This window comes from Molothrus aeneus, chromosome 1 (assembly GCF_037042795.1).
Source record: "Molothrus aeneus isolate 106 chromosome 1, BPBGC_Maene_1.0, whole genome shotgun sequence".
Classification (NCBI taxonomy): Eukaryota; Metazoa; Chordata; class Aves; order Passeriformes; family Icteridae; genus Molothrus; species Molothrus aeneus.
This window is the reverse complement of record NC_089646.1, coordinates 103,445,498-103,469,254: the sequence shown is the minus strand read 5'-3', so window position 1 is coordinate 103,469,254 and position 23,757 is coordinate 103,445,498. Positions and strand designations below refer to the sequence as shown.

Sequence of the window (23,757 nt, the reverse complement as noted above, 5' to 3'; positions counted from 1 at the left end):
ATAATAGGTTTCCCTGAGCCCATGCTATATCCAGTCTGATCACATATACACATTAAAGTCCAAGTTCCTGGGTTATTCACTAAGTTTTTGGCACTTCATTTACAAACCTCAATTAAAATTTACTAGCTGTTCATATGAGTCCTCCCAATAGCTCTAACATGGCAGTAACAGATCAAAATAGCTGCCCCAAATCTGCCTATGAGGAATGCAGAGTACCCTGGGAGCTGAATCCACAATACAATTTATGAAAATTTTTGTTTGCAATACCCATTCAGAGAGAGACTTGCAGAAAACTAAACTTTTGGCACAAGTGGTGATGGTGGGGGGAACTTCACATTCACTTTTCCATCTCTGTATTTCAGTGATCAATAGGGTTTGCTTTTGCTTTAAGTAAATATTGAAGTGGATTGTTCTTCAGACAACACAAACTTCTCAGGTTAATACATTTTGACACACACGTCCCTTAATGCACAAAGTCATAAGTGGTTATTACCCCAAAGGGAGAGGAGATTTCTGGTACAGCAGCTCTTAAAAACCTTTGGGGAGTAGTTTATGTAGCATAAACCCATATTGAGCCAAATTCTGCTACATAAGGGAGGGCAAAAAACTTTGCCAACCTGCTAACAGTCTTTGCAAGAGTACTATTGCTTTATGGAGAATTGCAGGCTATTGCTTCATGGAGAATTTATCCAAAAAATGGTTCCTCAAAGGAGACATCACCTTGTATTCATTAAGCAACACAGCTGTAATATCATGAAACATAGAAAAACCTTAGGGGAACTTGGTTAATTTTTTGGAATTCCAATCAGACAGAAATTCTGTGAGGTTTTGTGTAACAAGAGTGTGGTTCTTACTGGAGTGACGTGGGGATGTAAATTTGGTTTTACACCTCAAACTCCTAGCATGCAGTGACATCACTGATGACCTAGCTTTATACTAATCAAAGAAGTACACCACTTTCCTTCTACCTCTTACTTGTAGGACACCTGAGAGATGAAAATATTAATGAGATGACTGTCTTGCTGGCCTCCATGGAGAGCCCATGACCACCCTGAAAGATGTCGCATGTATGAGAAAATATCTGTACAATGTATTTTGTTGAGGTCATCAAGATTTTTAGGAAGCTAGAATATATTCTAAATATTAGCCTAAATAATCCAAGAAGATAAGGTTCAGTGAGTACAGTCTGACATTAATTAATCACCTACATTGATTATTAAATAGATTGGTCTTTTGTCTGACTATATAAACGTTGTTCTTCTATTTCTGGAGTCCCATACTGTTGTTATTCTATTTCTAGAGTCCATACCTCCTCGGTGCGTTCTCATGGCTCCAGATCTTCACAGCACAGACTCCTTCTTCTGCATCTTGTTCTCTCTCAGGTCAGAGCTCCTCCAAGACTCTCCCTGCCTGGCTAACCCACCCCCTTTTATCCCAGTCATCTTCATTGGTCACAGCTGCAGCCCAATTAAGGACATCGCAGCTGCAGCCCATCAAGGACAACCGGGACCTCTGGGGCAAAGCCTCTATACAGATATTCAAATACAATACATTTCCTCTACAATATATAAACACAAATCTATGACCTAATTTGTTGGATTTGGGAATTTTTACTCACTTTTAATTTCACAGGGCAGGGATACTAAAGGGCAAAGCTGGTTTTCTACAAGAAGTCAACAATATCAATCAATCTTTGGAGGTGGCACAGCAATGACATGAACATTAACTGCAAATAGAGAAAATTTACAGATAATGTATAAAATATCAAAGAAAGCAGACTTTGGCCTCCATTCTTGCCTCCTCCCATGTACAGAAGGGAGACGGAAATCTTAAGTTAGCTTTGAGCACCACCACAGAAACACATGGAGTTGCATGAAAACTCAATTTAGTTTTGTGATTCAACATAATCTCAAAATATCCAAACAGAGGCCTGCAGATATTGAGGCAGAATTTCTCTATCTGTATGTGGGTTTTGTAACTTTTATTTATATATATATATATATATAGATGCATTCAAATTTGCAGCATAAATTGAAGTTACAAAATTTGCGTAATTCACTTTGTTCACGATAAAATTTCAGGTCATCTAACAAGGAGTGAATTAAGAGGATCACTAGAATCAGATAAAAGGCATGGAGTTTACTTCTTGCATTTGCATTATGAGTGGCATACTATTGTCCTCATTTTAAAATCATGACTTATTTGTATATCTGTATGCAGTCTGAGCCCAGGGCTGCTTCCCCAAATGAGCAGCATATGTGATACCAGCTCCCATCCTGACACTTCATCCACTAATTCACAAGATAAACTGAACTTCTCTTGCTAGCTCTGAGGAGAAGACCTTTCAGGACAATGCCTCAGGAATGTGAGAAGCCTAAATCTCTATACTCAAGTGAGAGAAAGGAAAGAACTAATGAGCTTCTGGCTACCAAATGCAATGGTCCCAGGGCAGGACCCTCTGGCCACAGTGGCCCAAAATAAAAGAGATGTTGCTCTGGTAGGCTTTAATCCAGGTAACAGCGTCCAACACAAATCCACATTACCAAGTCTAAAAAGTCACTGGATACAAACCACATCAACAACACAAAAATGCCTTCCAACAGTCAAATGCTTTATATAAGAACAAAACTGTTTGATATTTGGTAACATGCATTTGTAGGAAAAATATCACTTTTTTCTTGATTTGATTCTGCATGCAGTAGATACAAACCCAAGTCACTATCTTTCTTAAAGCATTCTGTAAAAAGGTCTACAGGAACAATTGTGAGACATAAGCATTTCAAATGGAAGAAAAGTTGGAATCCATTGAATTTCAACAAATCTTTTAAGTTTCCATATATATCAGTTCTTCCTCAATACTTATCATTACACAGTTACTGTAATAAACCATTTTCCTATACTAGCTCCAAATGCATTTTTTCCATCTTATCATTTGCCTAAAAAGGATCTGAAAATAGGTCATAATTTCCATGCAGTTGCTTAACATGCAGGAATTTTCATCCAGTATTTTTGCAAAAGTCTTTTGTAACTATATGAAAGACACAGGAGTATTAAATATTCAAAGTTTATTTTGATGTAAAATGAACAGAGTTAACTTGTTTATGGTCCTTAACAAGATGTGATTATGAAAGAACAATAGTTTCAGTGCCACAAAGGAAACACCAAAATGATCACAAAGGTACTTGATTTGGGTCTGTTTGAAACCCTTGTTAGGATCTGTCACATTATATTAAATTTATATTATTTGCTGAAGCTTAAAATCCATTTATTATCAGCAAGAGCATAGTTTAATCCTCTATAAAATCAGTTTATAACCAAATAATACTGTTAAAATATGAGATTATTAATGGAGCATTGTAACATCAAGGAAAACAAGCAATGCTGACTTCCCTCTGTTGCAATGTGCCACACCCACAGTTAATAAAAACAGACAGCCTCTGAGCTGTCAGAAACAAGATGCTGCAGTAAGACACTCAAATAAATGACACATCAAAAAGCCGTAATTAACTGGACAAGAACTGGTTCTTCTTTGGAACAGCTATTTCAATTGTATTAGATACATTTAATGGGTTATCTGCCACAGGAGAAAAAGACCCATATCCTCTTCTGCACCAGAGAGCACACAAATCCGAGTAAAGCCTAAAGAAAAAGACATAATTAAATCTTTTCTCTGAGGGACAGCAACACCTCCTGAATTGTCAGCTGAGCAGGAGTATTCTTCCTCAAGCTATTGCTTCTATGATGCAGTACTAATGCAGAATAAAAGGATAAGCATTAAAAATATCCCTAAGCACAGTTTCCCACACACCATGCACAAGGTTCCAGAGCTTTTCAGCTGAGAATATGGGAAATATTATTTTACAGATAGCACTAGTATTAGCTCAAGACACTGAAATACACAGGGTGTTTGGTGTCACCATTGTGAGAGTACTTTAGTTGTGAATACGATTTGAGAAATATGGCGATACTGAAGATGAATAGCATTTATATGGTGCAGATGGGAAAGAAAAGTGGGTTTAATATTAGCCATTGAATAAACTGTACTCTCTACCAAGAGGCCTCTAAAATGTGAGCAACATACATAATTTTTGTCCAAAGAATCAGAATGGAAAATAAAAGCTAAAATCATTTTAAAAAGTTACATTCTATTTGAGTGAAAACAATCTCATTACTCATCCTATATAAAGAAGCTGATGTTAGATTACATTTGATTTCATTGCAGTAAGGAGCACAGATCTGATCAAATCAAGTTAGTGAATGCTTCTGTTCAACTACTAACAAAGATTAAAGGAGAATTTAAATTCTTTAAAACCATTTCAAGCAGATTTCAAGTATATATTTACTACAACAAAACCACAGAAAATTAATAAAATATTAAAAAAGACATTTTTAACTTGCAAAATAAGGAAATATGTGAAGAGATGAAGCTACCAGCACAAACTTAAGATAGCACTGTTATAAGAACACTAGTGTTTTAGCAGGAATTAAAACAAAAAGATCATAATTTGGCATCAGAAAACTAAAAAATGGAGGCTATATCAGCTGATGATGAATATAGTCACCACATTCAAGTCTAGTATACATCACAGTTTAGCTGATCCCTTATCCTTTTGGGCACTGTTGCAGTTTCTCCAATAAAATTCGCCAAAGAAACAGCAGTATTTAGTAAAGAGGGAATCCATTCACTGAACAATCTCTAGAATTACAAGTGCTTCCTGTCACAAGGCCAGTTTACTCCCAATAATGTGGAAATCCCTGTGCAGTTTTCTGCTGGTGTATCAAGAAGTGTACATCTCTACATTGTACATCTCTAAAGCAAAATCTCCTCTGTTGTTGGGAATACTTAATGGATATAGGACTGAGCACATCAGTTGATTTCTAAGGTCACATTCACCCACCTAACAGTGCTTTTCCAAACAGCTATGTCATCTTTTCCCCAAATAATCCTAATTAATTGCTTTTGCATTAGGATCTCAATTTCTCGGCTCACTGCCAAGAGAAGTTTTTTTTCTGAAATGTCCTGATAACCCTGTTAACAACAACTCAAAATTGCCCTTCCTGGCCATGGACGTTTCTCCTGCTTCCATGTCCATCAAAGCACTTTTCAGTTCTACCTCTGGATTCAAGTTTCCTGTGAGTAGTTACCATCATCCACTCCTAAGTTATAGACTTTGTAGACTGTCCTTGAAAGCAGCTCCATATCAGTGGCAGAGAGATTCTGCACAATCCTGAGTCACCCATGATATCCTACCAAGAAATTCCTGGTAAAACAATCTTCCCTATGAACAAAAATCCACCTTAGATGGCAATGGGCTGCATGTCTTCAGACCCAGCTACTGCACATACAGACTGATCTGAATTCAGATTTAACCATTTCACTGATTTTGTTCAAATAAAAAATGTTGAATAATCTGAGTTACAAATGAACTGAAAATGCCTGAGCTGTCCAGAGTTGTTAAAAATTTTTAGAAGTTTAGCTGAGATACATCTGAGCATATGAGTTTTAAAAAAAAGTTTTGTTGAAGTTAAATTCTTAAAAATATCTAACTGAACAGCTACCGCTCCCATTTTTAAATATAGGGCAACAAGGTTATTCTGGCTTGAAAGCAATAAAACTTATAAAAAGTTGAACTTAGAAATCTGCTCTTTCATCTCACCCAACAGGAGTTACATTAGAAGTTGAAATAAATCTCCTCTTTGTACCCCTGTCCCACAGAACATGTCCCCCCTGCAACAGTCACCAAACACACCTGAATCTGCAGATGAGTAAGAGACTTTGTCATTGCTTATTGCTGTTCAGTGGGGCACAACTGCATGAATGCTAAATATGAGATTAAAATGAACTGTTTCCAGTGCCTTCTGTCCTCTATCCATGCTTTATGGAAAGGATGACAGAGGTAGCGTTCACCATAATGCAGAAAAAGGGCGGTAAGAATCACAAAACTAACATGAGTCAAGATGAGGAGACAAAGTAGTCAGGCTAGGGGAGACAGATGAGACAGGGGCAGGGAGATATGCAGTCACTGAAGTGTATTTCATTCCAGAACTTGGAGTGGAGCCCAGGAAACCAAAGTCTCAAACCCTCCTCTGCTGTCAGCTAGTATTTACAAAAGCTAATTGCAAAGCTCTTCTCACAGATTTGCAGCTGGACACAAAAAGGGCGACAGTCCTCTACAGTAGCTCATTCCTTTACTATTCCAAGAGTCAGACCACATTGCACTATAGCTCTTAACTTCTTGTGATCTCGTATCCCTACATGATGCTATTAAAAACAAAAGTAGTTCAGCTTAAAAAATACATTACTTAAAATAATAAAAATGTTACAAGATCAAAAGTGTGGAAAAAACCTTAATTTAATTCAGTGCAGAATGAATGAAATATTCAAATACTGCAATTGTTCCTATATACACTACAGCATGCACACACATAACTGGAAAACGTCTCTGCTCATTTGCAACCCTGGGTAATTAACACATGGCCCATATAAACATGTATGCCAGCATCAATTAGGTTTCCTTTCTTCAACTGTGAAAGAAAGCTTCAGCTAAATGTAAAGATTGCAATACAAAGAAGATAGTCTTCAGATCTGGGCTGAATGGAAAACAATGCAAGGAGAAAAAAAGCAGAGTTGGGTCCCATTTGCACCTAGATAGTCCCTGTCTGCTGCTCCAGCATTCTGCTTTGCAATTTGTAGCATCACATCCAGTTCTTTTTCCCCCCTTCCCTCTTAATATGCCTCATACACTAGGATGCCCACAGTCAGCAATCAGTGCCAGAGCTGCTATAAAAGGTGAAGAAGACCATGAGGCTCACTGGGAAGCATTGTAAGCTCTCATCCCTCAGAGCTACATTGAATGTCACTGTCACCCTTAGGGATATACTTGATATTAACTCAGGGATTCTGAGTATTAATTGCATGCATCTCTACAAACCCTGTTACTGAAGGGAAATTATTTGAACCTCTAGAATTCCAAAGATTTTCCACCATAGTTCTATGAAGTTGTTGTTATTTCCTGATTTGGATTTATTCACAGTTAGTAATCAGGATTTTCCTCACACATTACATTTCCTGAACAGTGAAGTTTCTCTCTGCAAGCTCAATCAGTGAATGTCAAAGCATGAAATGTTAAACAAAGCAAGAGATAGGCATTGACCCACAAAGCAGACGTGTAGCATCATTTAACAGGCTTAAGGACAAAATGTATTTCTGAAATATTTCAGTGAGCATCTGCATAAAGCTGACTGTTGATGGGAACTAAAGCTAACAAAGGCATAACAACATAAAAATGCATCCGTGATCTTACCCTGTACGTACTTAAAGTGACAGCCCATCATGGTATAATTATCATATATTACTAATGGAATATTAATCAAACATTCACTACTCTAATTAGAAAAAACTTGTCTTGAAAAGCAGCCTGACTTTTCACCTCTGAAACTGTAATTGACATACAAATGAATTTGACAGTCTTGACGACTACGAATCTTTAGTGGGAGAAATAATGTCTTTATCCTCCAATATTTAGCTTAACTGCCAGTTTCCATCCTCTGTATGTAAAATTCAAGTCAGCTTAGATGATCTCATGCACTACTTCGACCTCTGTTAAGTACTACACATATATCAAACATGAGACAGAGATAAAACCTAGGCTATGTGCAGATTTACCAAGTGGGGATTAAGTTTTTCTTTGAAAGAAACCTGGAATATCTGTCTACAATGTAAAAAGTCAAGCCTGAAGTTGGATTTCAGTTATCCATGCACATTCACACTTTTGAACCTGTATAGCTTTTTTGTCCCTTCAAGTGTCATTTTTGTGCACATACAATGTCTAAACCCCCACAAATATTAACCACATACAAAGGAGACCAAGTAGCAGTATAAAGTCTGCCTTTCAAATGATTCATGTGGAAAAGCAAAGCATTTAGTAGATAACATTCTGAAGTGCAAATATCCCAGCAGCTCTCAAAATTAAAAAAAAAAAAGAGATGTGATCTTTGTGCTCATGTATTGACACAATCCAGTGCCTGCTTAAGGAAATGATAGACATTTCACTCACAGTGTGAGCCACAGGCTTCAGTGAGGAGTAGATCAGGCTTCTATGGATTATTCCAGCAATGCTCAATCATGAGACGCTTTCAATAATAAAAATTATACATGTATACATTAGCGGCTTCACCAGGCTATGCTGGATTATGGGCAGGGTTCTCTTCACACATCCTGCTGAAGATGTTGAAATCTGGAGCTGTTTAAGTCTGCTTTTCCTTTCAAAGTGTGCTCTGATTTTGCCCAATCTAAGATCATAGAGTATCTCAAGCTGGAAGGTACCGATAACAATCATCAAGACCAACTCCCTGCAGGACTAGCTAAAACTAAACCCTATACCTAAGAGCTTTGTCCACAAGGTCCTCGAACTCTGACTGCCACAAAAGATATCACTCTGCCAGAAAAAGCTTGCAATAATGTTTGACCTTACAGGATAGTTGGAAAGGTTATTATAAATTGAAATTCAGACTGTTGACCAAATACAAAGGAAAATTAATTATAATTTAGAACTACATGCATATTTTAATCTGTCTTAACTTCATCTACTAGGTAATTATTTAGGGAATATGCAGCATGTTAAAATTTGGTTAGGACTGCAGCTTTTTCTTGGTGTTACAGTTCCAAATTACTGTGCTATTTTCACTTGTATTACCAGACATGATCTGAAAGTAGGAAGTCTATTTATCATATCTGAAACAGCAAATGCATTTGGAATTGATATTATAAATAAAAGTGCAAATATTTGCAAATATAAAAGCATAATTTTAAATTGCTTAATCTTTGTCCTTGGTTATACATCATCATCATGTTACAAAATTAATTCAAATTATGGGTTCACTTGCAACAAAGTGTGCAAGGAAAACTCTGAAATTAACTGTACTACTTCAGTGTGATGTGATTTTCTGTTATGTAAAACAATTTTCCTATGAACTCATTTCTCCTTGCTAAACTCAGACTCATTACTGCCAAATAAATAATGACAATGTTATTATTGCAGCAGGAATGGAAATATTGTATAGGTCACTGAGGAGGAGGCAGAGAACCTATCTCATGTATTACTGTGTTCTGACCTCCACAAATGATTTGCATTAAGACATTTCAAACACACATTTTGCTCTTGCTTTACTCATGGACTATTCTGAGGCTTCATGTGCTATGTTCTAAACCTAAATTCAAATTCATTCCTTAATTAGCTAAGGAAACTATTGTTAAGTGAAGACCTTGAGTTTTCTGTTGGCTTGTTTTGGGGTTTTTTTTTGGTCTGTTTTTTTCCTCCTCCAGTTGCTATATGTTCCATTACCCAGATACTTAACTCCTCCTACCCCTCTCTTCCTCAAAAAAACCCCAAAACCCAAACAGTCCAGGGTGAGGCAAATTTTAAAAATCTCTAAATAGCAGATGCTGAAAAAAATAAATTACATAAGAAAAACAGGTTTTCATTTGGCTTTATGTTACTCACATTTCCACCTACTTGAATCTAGCATTAAGTCAAATCCATTCCTGCTTTTATCCCACTTACCTCCCTGTAAACACACCAGTCACAAACCCAGTTTTCTGCACTTTGCATCTACTGAAATAAACTCTACTGCAAATACATTTCTGTTTTCTATTGATGCTATCCAGTTGGTGCATAAAGAGGAATAAGATCTGGTCATCTGGTCTATTTAGATAAAATACAGAGTTTGAGTTTTTCTTTCCCCCAATCTTTTTTGTTCAGTATATATTTTGTTTAATTACACCTTTAGCAGCACAAGCAGAATGAGTTAAAAGTAGTTGTTAGATGAAACATGACTACTTTCATCCTACTTTCAAAAAGTATTTGACCTAGCAATAAATACAAAAAATTAATCCTACTTCTTAAAATATGTCCATGCAAACTCTAAGAAAATGCTTAACAAAATAACCATTAATACTACATTTGCCACACTTAATTTTCCAGCATACACACAAACTTAACTCCACAGAGACTCAACTGAATTAATTTACTTACTTTAGGTGGTATATTGTAATGATAATAATGGAATCTATTAAAAAAGGACTACATGATTAGGCTCCATAAAATTGTGGGCAACAATCCATGACTAAGCTGCAAATTCAAAGGGGGAAGCAAAATTAATGTTTTTTCATTATTCACCTATTTTAAACAGATAAGATGTGCAGCACACATACTGATCAATGTATTTAAACATTTTCTTTCTAATACTGTAGCTTAACTTTTTCCAACACAAAACACACAGCAGGCAGCTTAGCTTATAAAAAAATCATATTACAGATGAACAAACTGGAAAGCGACAGAGTATTTGGGTTACATACAGGTTTAGTATCAGATGTTGGGAGGACTCAGTTTGGGTCCAGCATGATTTATCATTGAAATTCAACTGGGTCAAGAACTGTTCTTTTCCTCTTGACTGCTGAATTAAATATGATGATTGTTTAAATAGTATATGCTGAAAATCTTACTTTTTTCCCCGTCCTAAAATACACATAAACATAATAAATGTAATTTTTTTAAGAATGTGAGTATCACACAAAGCATGCATTCAGCTTTGAGTAATAAATTACTACATAAATCTAAAGCAATTTGTTTGCATCCACTAAAATAGAATGAATCATATCCACGACACCAAATTGTAGTAATAAATTACTGAGCTCTGCTAGTGGTGGGAAAAGCATTATCATATTAGATTTTGCAATTCAGATCTATTATAGGCATCTTGTATTTATTTATTCAGCCATATAACATGGTATACTAAACAACATATTGGCTACATACACTCCGTGGAAGGCACGTGTCTGCCTGCATCAATACTATTTCCTTCACCAAGAATACCCGGTGCTTACTATTATCAAAAACACGAGTGCAGCATAACTGTGCCACTGGTGCCCCCAAAATTCTGGCCAGTCACCATGACTATGCAGAAAGACTGCCTAATAACACACCCACTGAGTGTCTGCTCCTGAGAAGCAGACTTGTGACAGCGGGGTCTGCCCTGCGTGCAGTCAAGTGAGCACCACCACAGGTCTGGCTGACCTGGGCTTTGTGCGCTGCTGCTGGCTTAACACACCGGGTCTATAAATTCCTGTTCTCCGGGCCAACTGATGACAATAGCTAAAGTGGCCTCTTCAGCCCTGAGATGCGAGTGAGGAGTGCACTTACTGCCTTCAACACCTTCGAGAACAGAATTCACCTTTCCTCCTTGAAGTTCTCATTGCTGCCACCAGAAAGGCAACAAAAACTTTTTATAGTGTCCCATGTGCCTGAACAGCTAATCTCAGCTTCTCTTCAGCCTTCACTACAAAACCAAAGAGCAAGGAGAGATCAACATCAAGAGTAAGGGAGTTTAAAGGGAGCTCACTCACTCATTTGTGTTATCCCTGTGGTTGAGGAAAAAGAATCCCCATCAAAAAAATCAATCCTGCCTTAAACCTAAATTCAAAGCATATGTGAGCCTGAAGAGGCACTCCACATTCATGAAGCATATTGCTAACGTGGGCAGTAGCTGCCACAAGCTGGATATGGCAAGAAAAATGAGTTCAGAACAGTTTCTGGTTAGACTAAACGTTAAGGCCAAATCATCAGGTAAAACTGAAATAATTTATGTTCTACAGTAACACAAGGCTCTCATGTGCACACAAAACCAGACTCAATGTGATGTTCATATTTTAATTCAAAACAGTAAAAAAACCCACAAATTGCTCAAAACCAGGACTCTGCATCAATCAGCATCTGTTCAAATCCATGCATAAATCAGCTGCAAGGACTCTGTATGCTAACAAAGCCAGAAAGGCTAAACTAGATCTGGCAAACCCATTAATTAATTAATTAATTATACCACAAATAATCAATGATCCCAGCTTTGTATAAAAACAAACACACAAGAATCACAGTAAACCAAGAAAAAAGAAAGATCCACATACAATTTATTCATCAGTGTCCCTTAATTTGCAATGAAATAAAATACTGGGGTATTCTGCAGTATTCTCAGGTTAAAGCATTTTTTCGTTCATCAGGGAAACATTGCACAGAGATCCCTGGCAACTTGTACAGACCACTGGCAGCATTTGTTCTGAATTATGTAGTATTTTAAATATGAAAATATACTTTAGCATGACACCATTACAGAATAAAAATATTGAAGCTTTTAAACAAATAAAATTTACATTTGTAGACTTTCCTATATATTAGTTTCTCTATTCTTAGAGACACTGCAAGTCCTTGGGAAAATGGACCAGTTATTTCTGGTCCTACAGCAGCTCAAAGCAAATTACAGACAAAGTTAAAGGATAAAAACAAGTTAAGAATTTCTATAAATGTGCAAAGTATGCTAGAAAAATTGATTACTGGAAATTTTTCTTCTCATTGTCTGCAAAATTTCTTTTTAGTTCCAAAAGAAACTGAAATGAACAGAGATGAACCTTCATCTCTCTCTCACCATGTTTTTCTGTGTGTTATCATAGCGGGACCAGAAATTTAGAATAAAGAAACATGATACAATTCATTTCTCCTAGGTTCTGTGGAAATGCTGTGACCCTTGATTAATCTCTTCACAAATATTTGTGTCTTCAGAAGGGCTCTACAAGTGTAACGCACGCAAGTGTTGCTGCTGCATTTCAGCATTTTTTCACATTAAAAAACCCCTCCAATATGGGCCTGACCAACTGATGTTCAACATTTAACATCTCAGAGGGCAGGCAGCCTGCTCCTGCAGTTCATGCTCAAAATGCCAGTCAGCATAAAGAGCAAAGGATCAGGTCAAGAACTTCAGTATACTCTCATATTTTGCCTCAATTCTGTCAAAAACAACCTCTGGAAAGAAATTTAACATAACACATTAATTATTTTGCAGCACACTGCACTGATTTTAGAAGTACCTCATGTGCTATCTGCTTTGTAAATTACCAAAGTACTTGAATATTGCAGAACGTCCTCGTATTTAGCTTTTGTTCATGTATAATTCTGCTGTATAATTCTGCCTGCAGAATTGCACAGCATGAAGATTCCCAGTAGGGACATTTATATCATGCCAGAGAGATATAGAACAACATACAAATAATTATGGAAGTCAGCCCACACACCATCACAGTATGAAAAGAAACACCACATAGATTTGCAGGTTACACACAGAAATTCCAAATAACATTTCTATCCAAGGTGAAGTGAATGCTTGTCAACTACCATGCCACTGCAACTCAGTAAAGGACATTACACAGAAATTGAAACAGCTCTACAAAGAATGTCATATTTGAAGTAGTTTTTGTGGACCAAAAAAACACAAAAAAAAAAAACCAAAGGGAAAGATGCAACCATAATTTTTACACAAGTTTCTAGCATTTAAGGATTTTTTTTTTTTCTGAGCTAACAGGACAGCCAATTTGTTTGAATACCATTCAACAGTCTCTCCTAGTGCAATATCAGTAGCTGTTTATTATTTTCTTTTCTTTATATTTTTTGGTTGTTGTTGCTAAGAAAAGAAACCTGCATTGGTTCTTTTTCCAAGAAAGAGCGAGATCCAAGTGTGCAAGAAAAAGGTTTCACCTCCAGTTTATAATTTCACTTGAGTTTATTTTATCATGTAGATATCCATATCATAATTTTTAAGAAATCCACCCTTTTCACTAAAATTTACAGTGCTTCCTAAACAGACAGTGCATTTTTTTCTTCTAGAGTACTTGATTTCATACAATGATGTATATATGATACTTTTCAAACTATCACTAGTCTAGTAATCACTAGCCCTACTTTGTTGCTGTTACAAAAGGACAGATCCCATCTGAATATTTGGGATATTTTCCTCAGAAAATAATTTTAATCATCTTCTCAAAAATTACATTTTATGGTTGTACAGTTCTTCCATTAATGAAATCGCAGAATTACCATTATTTTTTAACCTAAATTGTTTTGACAATGTTTGCAATACTTAATTTATATGAAATAACAATTAATTCTCCTAATTCTACCTCCTTCATTCCTTCCTTGGTGATTTTTTTCTCTTTTAATCCTACTTTGCCATCCCACTGCCATTAAAGAGCTCCATTAGGATATTCATCAATATTATTTAAAAAAATTGTATATAAATTTGGTGATAAGCACTTATCTGCAAGTAATAATCTGTTAGAAGGAACAGCGAGGAATATCACAGAACCATAGAATAGTTTGGGTTGGAAGGAACCTTAAAGATCATTAATTCCAATCCCCATCTTGGGATTGCACACTTTCCAGTGGATCAGGTTGCTCAGTCATGGTATGTTCTTAGAAAATGGGATCTGATAATGGAATTTAGTGATGTTCTAACATACAGTCACACACATACAAAAAAAAAAAAAAAAAAGGTAAGAGAGAACAAAGCAAAACCCTACAACATTATGGAGGTAAACCAGATGCAACTACAACTGATACCTTTAAAGAACCAAACCACGCCCTGAGCATTATGCCCAACCAATAGATAGCCAGAAGACACAGACTGATGAGAACAAAGGATCTCTGAAGCCCTTGTGAAACACTTGCACCAATGCAGTTCCAGCACCACAGAACCAGAAGCTGCATTCCTCTATGAACTATGAAATGAAGGTCACCCTGTGTGAATGGTATGCTGCAGGAACTCCAAAATTCTTCCTGCTGTAGGATGAAAAGAAGATAGAGATTCTCACACACTTTGGACATTTGAGGAACACCTTGCATCCATGGAGCACACTGTCTGTTGACCAGCTATAAATAAAAGATACTGTTGAGACCACTACCACAAAGCAGACACCTTGATTTCATATCCACCCTTTAATTTTTTTCTTCCTTTTTCTTATTTTCCCCCTGATTACAAGACAAAAGAAACACAGAGAGCAGTAGTGAGATAGCAATTCTCAGTGTAGGCTTCCAGTGCTGGATGCACACTGCTAAAACTGAAGTTACCGTGACAGAGGTAGGTGAGACTGCCAGTCATTGTCTCTTATTGTTATTGACCTCCAGTCAGATACATTATCCTGTTCCACCTGCAAAACTAAACAGACACATGAGAAGAAAGTGTGAACAAGCACAAAATTAGCAAATGAAGTCACAGTCAGGAAGATGGCTGAAAAAAAACTCCCTTCTTTCAAAAAAGTAACTCAGCTACCATCCTATTAGCACATTCCTTGGAATACCTTCAGCAAGGATGTACACCCAGAACAATCAATACGCTTCAAGCACAACTGATGGACAAAGTTTTTGGGGATCCTCACCCTCTTATTTCCTTTTTCCACAACAGAAAAAAAAATAAATTAAGAAATCCTTCACTTGATCCAGCAGAGTCAACACATCAGGATATTAAGATGCTGAAACTGGTAAGATGTTGCAAGTTAAGTCAAGCTACTGCAACCTACATTCCAAATTTACGCACAAAGCTTAAAAAAAAAACCTTCTAGGTATAAGACACCATCTGTAACTACTGAGATCTTTATTATAATCTGGGTTATGAGCTGATGACACATGGTCTTGTCACCTGCTTCAGTCACCTGAACCATGGCAACTGAGGTTCAAAGCCTGGATCTAGGCATCTAGAAGTGGACATTTCCTTCACACAGATAGAAGTTCATTTCTTAGATCCCTAGTTTCCTTAGCATAAGAAATCAGAAGATGAAGAACCTCCTTAGTTAGTTAAAGGTGAAGCTAAATTTTCAAAAAGAGGGAAACAACTGGAATGAGTACCATTCACTGAAATGCCACCAATACAGGGACAGGGCATCCGGCAGCAAGAAATCAGAAATTGCTCATAGACAAAGGCAAAGAATAAGCTACACAGGCAACCGTTTTAAAATGGCTTCCACCTAGCCAGAAGACACTGGAGAGATGCATTAAGTCAAATTTACTTGGAAAGCCAGATTATGAATGTACTAGCTGCTATCATTATGGTTTCTTGAGCAGATTTTCAAATGGCACAGGCAATTCCTTAAGAAACACAGAGATACAGAAAAGTAGAAATACACTGTGTGATTTCAAAGCACTGCAAAGTGTTTCTACAGACAATCTGCCAACTAGACAATTTAAGAAGGCCAAAGTCAGCATCAGCATCTGTCTTCCAATTAGAGAGCCACAAATGACATATTGCTCAGTGACAAATGATGACTGCTGTCTTATATTAAGATAGTTGCTTTAGCAGATGTTTTCAAATTATCCCAAGATATGTCACAGGGAAAGGCAAAAGAGCTGGAAATATGCCCAGAGACCTGGTGCACCAGCAGCCTAAAGGAGCCATTTGGTATCCTCTCATAAGATCCTAGCTACCAAAACTGAGTACAGAAAGGAGAATGGAAACAGAAAATATGTTACATTCCTCGGTGAAAGTTTTAAGTATCTGGCTACAGGATCATCTAGAGTGAAATGTGTTCACTTCATATCAACTTCGAAAGAGAGACAGTCTAGGCAGACAGTTCTTCAAAGAAGAGAAAGGGGAAAAAAAGCCCCAGCAACTCCGTCAGAAAGAGTTGTTCCATATTGCTGTTCTGCAATGACAGAGTTAGGGCAAAATAAGGCTTTCTATGCTGAACATCTCTAAACAGTAATCCCGGTATCACATCTCACATGCTAACTGAAAAAAATTAAACTCAGCCCTGCTCCCAGGTGAGAAGAAGTAGACTGCTTTTACTGCTATGAAACATCTCAAACTCCAAAACCAGCACAGACAAATAATAGGGGAAAAGGAGATGAACACACTTTCATCTGAAGAGAACTAACGAGTAAGGTTTGGTCAGCAATTACGCAGATTTAGAGACAAGACAGGTCTTCAAAACAAAAATCTGATGGGGAAAACAAATCAGTTCCCAAAATCCCACAGTAAAATCATATAGGTAGAGAAGCAAGCAAATACAATGCAAGCAGAAGGGAGGATTAGGGCAGGGAGAAACACAGAAGCTGTGCTCATCCAGCGTAGCATCATCCTCACTCTGGAAGTATGAGGCACCAGTAAAAGCACGCCCCAGGAGGCAAAATAACCACAGAGGGGAAGGTGCCAATGAATGCTGCTACAAGTTAAGGAATGGGTAGGCGTCTGGTCTTGACCTATGGTGAGGGAGAAAATCCTCTCTCTCGCTCTCAATCTCTCTCTCGTTACCATGGAGATCCACTTTTCAGGTTTCTTTGGATGAGCTTTATGCACAAGTGCAAAATTTGGCATAAGAGGAGAACAAGTATTAATTACGTGCCCCTGACAAAAATAGTTTTCTTAAATCTTGAGAGATAATACAACTGAGGCAGTAAAAATTAAGTTTGATTACTGAGATTAAGGGCTGAATAAACTATTTCACTTTAAAGTACCTTGAAATCTCATCTACTTAAAACGGCAATGCCAGTCTCAAGGCATTACATCTGTCTCCTACAATTTGGGTGAAAATTTTAATTACAGTATGGTATGAGATCAGGGTGAAAATGACAATGAAAAAAGTCCATGGATTCTTCCTCGGTGTGGGATTACCTTCATTTACTACACTGTCTCATTAATTATTTATGCAGTTCTTTTTGTATTTTCAGGTGGAAAAATCACTAGCCAAAGCTGCACTGAGATGCACCACCTTTACAGAAAGAACATTGCAAGGCTTAACACACACAGACTACATTGATATGCTTCCAAGAGTTAATCCCACAAGAGACAGACAGAATAAACCTTGAATTAAACTATATAAAGTTATGGTGAAGTAAAAGAAAACTTTAAATCAGAAGGATACATATACACATACATATATACATGAAACACTGCTACACCCTTTAAAGTACTTGATAAGCTCTCTAATAAACAGCATATTTTGCTCCCATGTGTTTTAATTATTTCATACTAATTTAAATAGCTACCTAATCTAAATACATAATTTAGTTACCTAATTTATAGTTATCTGAAATATGCAGTATCAGACAGACAAGTAAGCTGTAACAGAAGAAAACAAGGAACTGTGTTGTTGCCATTAACTACTCCTAGTTTTCATGTAATCATTACTATCAGCAGTAACTTGATCTGCAAATATATATCCTATTTATCTTTCAATATGCAGCCTTTAGATTTCTGGATCTCTTGAATCAGTGAACAATGCTCAAACTCACAATGACTTTTCAGGGCAGGGAAATACCTTAAGCATCTACATTGGACCCACACAGGAGTAGAAATTAGTGTTGCCTTTTTAAAGGTGCATTGACATTGAAATACAATCCAATACAACAAGATGAGTATACACCATGCCTGTAAGCATACCTACCTTTCACTTGTAAGTAGGCTATAAGTTAAAGAACTACTTTCTTTTTTTTTTTTATAACCAACTTTGTATGCTGTCCACTACAGTTCTCACGGATTTTGCTTCTCTTACTATTCTCTCTCTCTTTTTTTTTGTTTGGCTTTCTGTCTTTAACTGCATGTTTAGGTACCACCGACAGGTATAGAAAACAACATAAAGAGATGTGATTAATCAAAAATCAATCATGAGTGAAACCAAAGCGCTTAAATATTACTACATTTTTTTTTCCCTCCGAGATCAAATAAAAGTATCAGCTTCCTTCAGAAACAAGCACAGTGTAGCCGCTTCCTTGCCGGCATCCTGAGCCGGGTTTAGTAACAACAAGAAGAAAGGGGGGGAAAAAAAGCGCCGTAATTACATAACGGACCTCGCTAAATGCCTCGCTTCCCAGCGGACAAGGAATAGGGGCACGGCGGCGGCCGGGACCCCTCCGCTCCAGCACCCGTGGGCGGGGAGCGGCGGTGCCGGTCTCGCTGCCCGGGAAGCCCCGGGAGGCGATGGGCACCGGCACGGCGGAGGGAGGCCTGCCCTTCCCGGGAGGCGCTTTAACCTCCGCCCCGGGGGCTGCCCAGGCGATCCCCGCAGCTCTCCGCCGCTGAACGCCCACACCTGAGCCTCGCCGGAGCCGGGGCCGGCCAGCGGAGGGGCTGCGCTTGCCCGGGGCGGGCTGCCCGGCCCGACCGCCCCCTGCCCGCGGCGGCGGGGGAGCTCCGCTGCCCGAGCGCCCCGGCAGGGCGGGCTCCGCAGCACCGTCTCCCTCCTGTCCCCTGCCGGCTTGAAGCGCACTCCCAGGCACCCGCTCCTCTGGGGAAGGAAGTCTGGATCGGGGTCCGTGCGAGTCTGGCGGGACGCGGTCCCCTCGGCGGGGCTGCGCCGGACCGCTCGGTTCCACGGGATCCCCGCACCACGCGGGCTTCGCCGAGGGGGGAGGCAAATATCCACCCCGCTGTCCTTGTCCTGCCGGGGAGGGACGCGGGACAAACTCGGCCCGAGCAAGTACCGACAACTATTTACGGGGCTGCGGGGGCCGGCGGGGCAGGACCCGGCGCGGCCGATGCCCCCGCACCGCTCGGCCGCAGGCTCCCCGGGGAAGGGGGCGCTCCCCCAGGCAGAGGAGGACGGCAGTCCACGGCGCCTGGCAGAATCCCCGTGGATGGGGGGATAGTGCCCCGCAACGCAAGGCCACCGAAGAATCACTCATTTGAATGATGCAGCAAACGGGGAGGGGGAACACGACACGGGGACGACGACGAGTCTTCCCGTTGCCACCCTCCCGTTGCCCCGATTAATAAATAATGCCCAGGTTCCGTGCCAGGGGAAGCGCTCTCCTCTTCCGCGCAGACAGCAATTAATAGGCAACCTCCTCCCGCGAAACCCTGGCTAAGCGCTCCCGCACGCTCGCACCCGCGGTGCCAAGTGCGAGCAGCACAATAGCGGGGAACCTCTCTACCTCGCAGCCCGGGGGAAGAGACAGGAGGGGGGAGCTGGGGAAGCCAAACCTCTCGCGGCAAAACCCGATTCCCCGAGCCGCGGAGAGCCGGGGAGCGGCGGCCGCGGCAGCCGCCGGCGCGGCGGGAGGGCAGGCGAGGCAGGCAGGCTGCCCGGCGAGCCGAGGGCGGACCGCGCAGCACGCCGCGAACACCATCACCCTCCGTATCGTCAGCAAACAGAACGCCCGCATTTACCTTTTCCTGCCCGCCGTCCGTCAGTCAGGCGTTTGAGGGAGAGAAGGAGGAAGGGAAAGAAGGGAGAAGAAAGAGACAGGGAAATACAGAGAGCGAAGAGGCGGCTGCTAATCCCCGTGTAGAAAGACTTCCAGCAGCAGCAGCAGAAGCAGCGGCAGCATGCGTGTGTGCGTGCCCGGAGTGAAGCACAGCCCTCCTGGCGATGCACCGGCGCTGGCACCCAAGTGCTGTCATGTGCGTGTCTCGGTGTGTGTACCCATGGCAAAAAAAAAAAAAAAAAAAAAAGGAAAAAAAGGAAAAGATAGACGGGGGGAGACTCGTCAGTCACACGCCTGGCTGTGCACTGCTGGGGGGGACGAGGAGGAGGAGCCCAGCGCTCCCCAGCCCAACCACCGGAGGAGCAGCTCTCTTACTACGGCGGCGGCCGGGCTGCCTCTCCGCGCCAGCCCCGCACGCCCAGCCGCCCTTCCCGCCCGCTCCCAAGGACATGCCTTCGGGAAAGACCCTTAGGGCCTCCGTCCCAGGGAACTCCGTTGCGCTCCGGGTTACCCGAGCCCCTCGGGAAGTGGCTGAAAGAAACCCTCCACGTTTCTGCCCCAAAAAATGCCTCCCGGCGGCATCCCCTGGGCAGCGGGGATGCCCCGCGTGGGACTGGGATGCGGCGCCCTCCCAGGGGTCGCAGCCGAGCCGGGAAGGGCGGGGGCAGAGGGAGCGGGGCCGCGGTGTTTCCCGAGGGTGCTGCTGTGGGTGGAGGCGGGGGCGCGACAGACGGACCCCACAAAGCACGGCTGTCGCCCGCTGTCCTTGCGTGGGGCGCCCGGCGGCACCGCTGTGGGTCAGGGGGTGCGGGGGCTGCAGGTGCGGAATGTGAGCTGGGCGTCTGTGAGAGCCCCAGGTGTAGCTATAAATGTTCGTGGTAGCGAGTTGAGAAAGTGAAAAAGGCTGTGCTCATCCGGGCCACGGTGCAGGTATCCTGGTCCTCGCGTGTCCAGCCACGGCCACTTAAATTTTTGCCACGGTGTATGACCTACTAAAAGGTGTTTGAACAGTGGTTCAAATCGCCTATTTGCTAAATAGTAAATACTAAATCCATCATTTGGCTGTGTAGTGGCATGTATGCATATAAATGAGATTTTGACATACAATTTACAAAATAGCTAGAATAGAATATGAGCTAACAGAATGCTCATATTATTCTTATTGTCCTAAATTTACTAGTGAGTCATAGCAGCAGGTTTCATGATGTGATTTCTTTAAGCCTCAAACCAGGAAAAGTTAGTGAGAAATGTACTTGATATTTTATTTTTTGTACCAAAAAAGTAATACATATGGACTAGAAGATAATATTAGTCATAGAAAAAGGTTTGTTCTATGACAAGCATGAAAAAAATAAATTGGTGGGGATATCAGGTATGCTGTTTATACTTTTTTGTTATTGTTTGTAATGGACAAGGCAGAAGTAACATCTCAGGGGTAATAAAAGGAGGAAAGGATGAAGTGTTATTGACATTTTTAATTACAAGTGTAGTTTGTATTGACAGGCTGTATAAGACACAAAATTCTGATCTGTTGATAATTATGTTAATTAGCAAGTGGTCAACCAATTGAGTGGGGAAAAATTGGTCAGTCTATTTAAAAATAACTCCTGAGGGTTATTTTAATTGTAGGTGTAATAGGTGGTGTAAAGGGGAAATCACTGAAAATACTCTCCATCTTGTTAGCATTTAGCTGCTGATAATAAAATATTTTGAGGCTTCCCAGAAGTCCTGCAATAAAATAAAAAAGACTAAATTTGTTGTTACTAAATTGTATAAATCAAGTCAGCATGACATTGCTAAACCAAATTGCACCCTAAAGCCATATAATTACTTTGTTTTTATAAAATAAAGGCACACAAACTCTTTTAGTTCCTAAACTGAAACACAGATGCTAAATCTGAGCGAACTCAGGTAAATAAGCTAAAGAGGGTTCATTATTTTACTTCAGTTTGTAGGAAACATGTTTGTACACACAGCACTATCCTATGCTCTTATGTCTTCACAAGAATTTTTTGTCTTGTCATCATAAAATGTGTTTTCAAGTCAGTTTCAAATCTGGCATAATCTGTTGTTTAAAATGTGATGGTGTGTGAGAACCTAATTAGTGGAGTTCATGTAATATTTGCTGTGTAATTGTGTGAAGATTTAGCTTGCCTTCAATAGGCCTGTGAAGTTAAAAAGCAGAATTAATCATGTTATGTCTGATAGTTAATGACAATTTATGCCAAACTGGTTGATTATGTTAGTTAGTAGGACTAGGTAGACACGAAAACAGATAACGCATTTTTAGCCTTCATCCAAACTTCCAAAATTAAGTAGACCCAAGTCCCTTTGAAGACTGAAGATTAAGAAGGAAAGAGGAGATATTTGTGCATAAAATGATCTGATTTCGAAGTAAATGCCAGCATGAAGATTTTTGTTCTTTTTTTAACTTGCACTCCCTAATGTGAATGTAAACCATTTAGTGAATTATCTGGATCCCCCTTGTTTGCCTGACTTAAGGGAGTAGGAGAGGGAAGTGTTGTTATAATTCTCTCCTGATAGTTCTAAAGAAGTGTCCATCCTGGAGAAATAAGAAGTTTGAGCTGTTTTACACAATGATGCAGATAGTCCTTGTGTGACACTAATTATTTTGATTTTAGGCCTAACACTTGTCTGTACTGGTAGCCCCAGTACTCCCGGGTATCTCAGAAGATGTGCAGTTTGGGGCCAAGATTTCCAAGAAGGGAACAAAGATTCTTCTCCTGGCTCTCTGAGATACAGCACGCACAAACAAAACTGAGAAGAGGCTGTGAAGCAGGGGGTGTCAGGAAGGATAAGTAAATGAATGCAAGTTAACAAGAAAGTAAAGCCTGGGGAAAAAAAGAAAAAAAGAAAAAAGTTCCAAAATATGTTTTAGATTAGAAAAGTAGGAATCAGAAAGGAAAGTTTTTAAATTACCCGGAGAAGTGAGATAGTTCAGTATGAATATCTTCAACCATCTGCAGTTTGTCAAATGACCCCAAATGCAAAAGCCCTTATACTATATACTCACACTTTCATCTCTTCTTTGGAGGAAGTTCTCTTTGCTTTGACTGATGGCGAAAGAAGTCGTCATGACTGTCGTAACTGCATAATTGGACTATACACACGCTTAAATGAACTCCTTCCATAAAGCTGATATTTTAAAGCTGATATTACCACACTGCAAAATGTTCAGTCTGAAAATAGAGTGAGTTTTTGTGTATCGCTGCCCTCTACTGGAGAGAAGGTCAGAACTGCTCCATCAAGTCTCGGTGTGAAACCATACAGCCACGGCAGCTGCTCGTGGTCCTCGTTCCTTGGTGAGTCACCCTTCTACCACCAAGGTGTAAAGGTGTGAAGGTCCGGGTTGCCAGCATCCATAAAAAGATTTCCTTTACCACAAGGGTTCAAATAATTGACCATGCAATTTTATATCTGCAGTTCCTTGAGACAGACAAACTTATGATTAAGCAATGGTTGTGATTTTTAGGATGTGTATTTTCCATTAACTTCTGTGAAAGAGGCATCTAAATTCATCATAGATATGCTTAAAATTTTGATCAATGTTGCTAGTTATCTACTATAGCTTTATAGATAGCCTCATCATTTTTCTTATCTAAATACTTTGGTTCACTCTCCATTGCATTATGATGTGATCGCCCTCCATCCTTTCTCCTGTCTGACCTTTCATGCCTCTGTATACTTTTGCCATCTATATCAGTACTGCCACAGTACCTCA

At 39.9% G+C, this 23,757-nt stretch overlaps 1 protein-coding gene across 8 annotated transcripts in view; it reads right to left on the bottom strand.

Annotated features, from left to right (window-relative positions):
• The window catches only part of DLGAP1 (DLG associated protein 1), a 397,438-nt gene extending 377,210 nt beyond the window's left edge, over positions 1–20,228 (bottom strand). For all 8 annotated transcript variants that reach the window (XM_066562060.1, XM_066562044.1, XM_066562035.1 and 5 more), the window contains exon 1: positions 19,978–20,228. The gene's annotated coding sequence lies outside the window, so the exon portion shown is untranslated. The remainder of the gene's footprint in view (positions 1–19,977) is intronic.
• Positions 20,229–23,757: the final 3,529 nt, after the last annotated feature.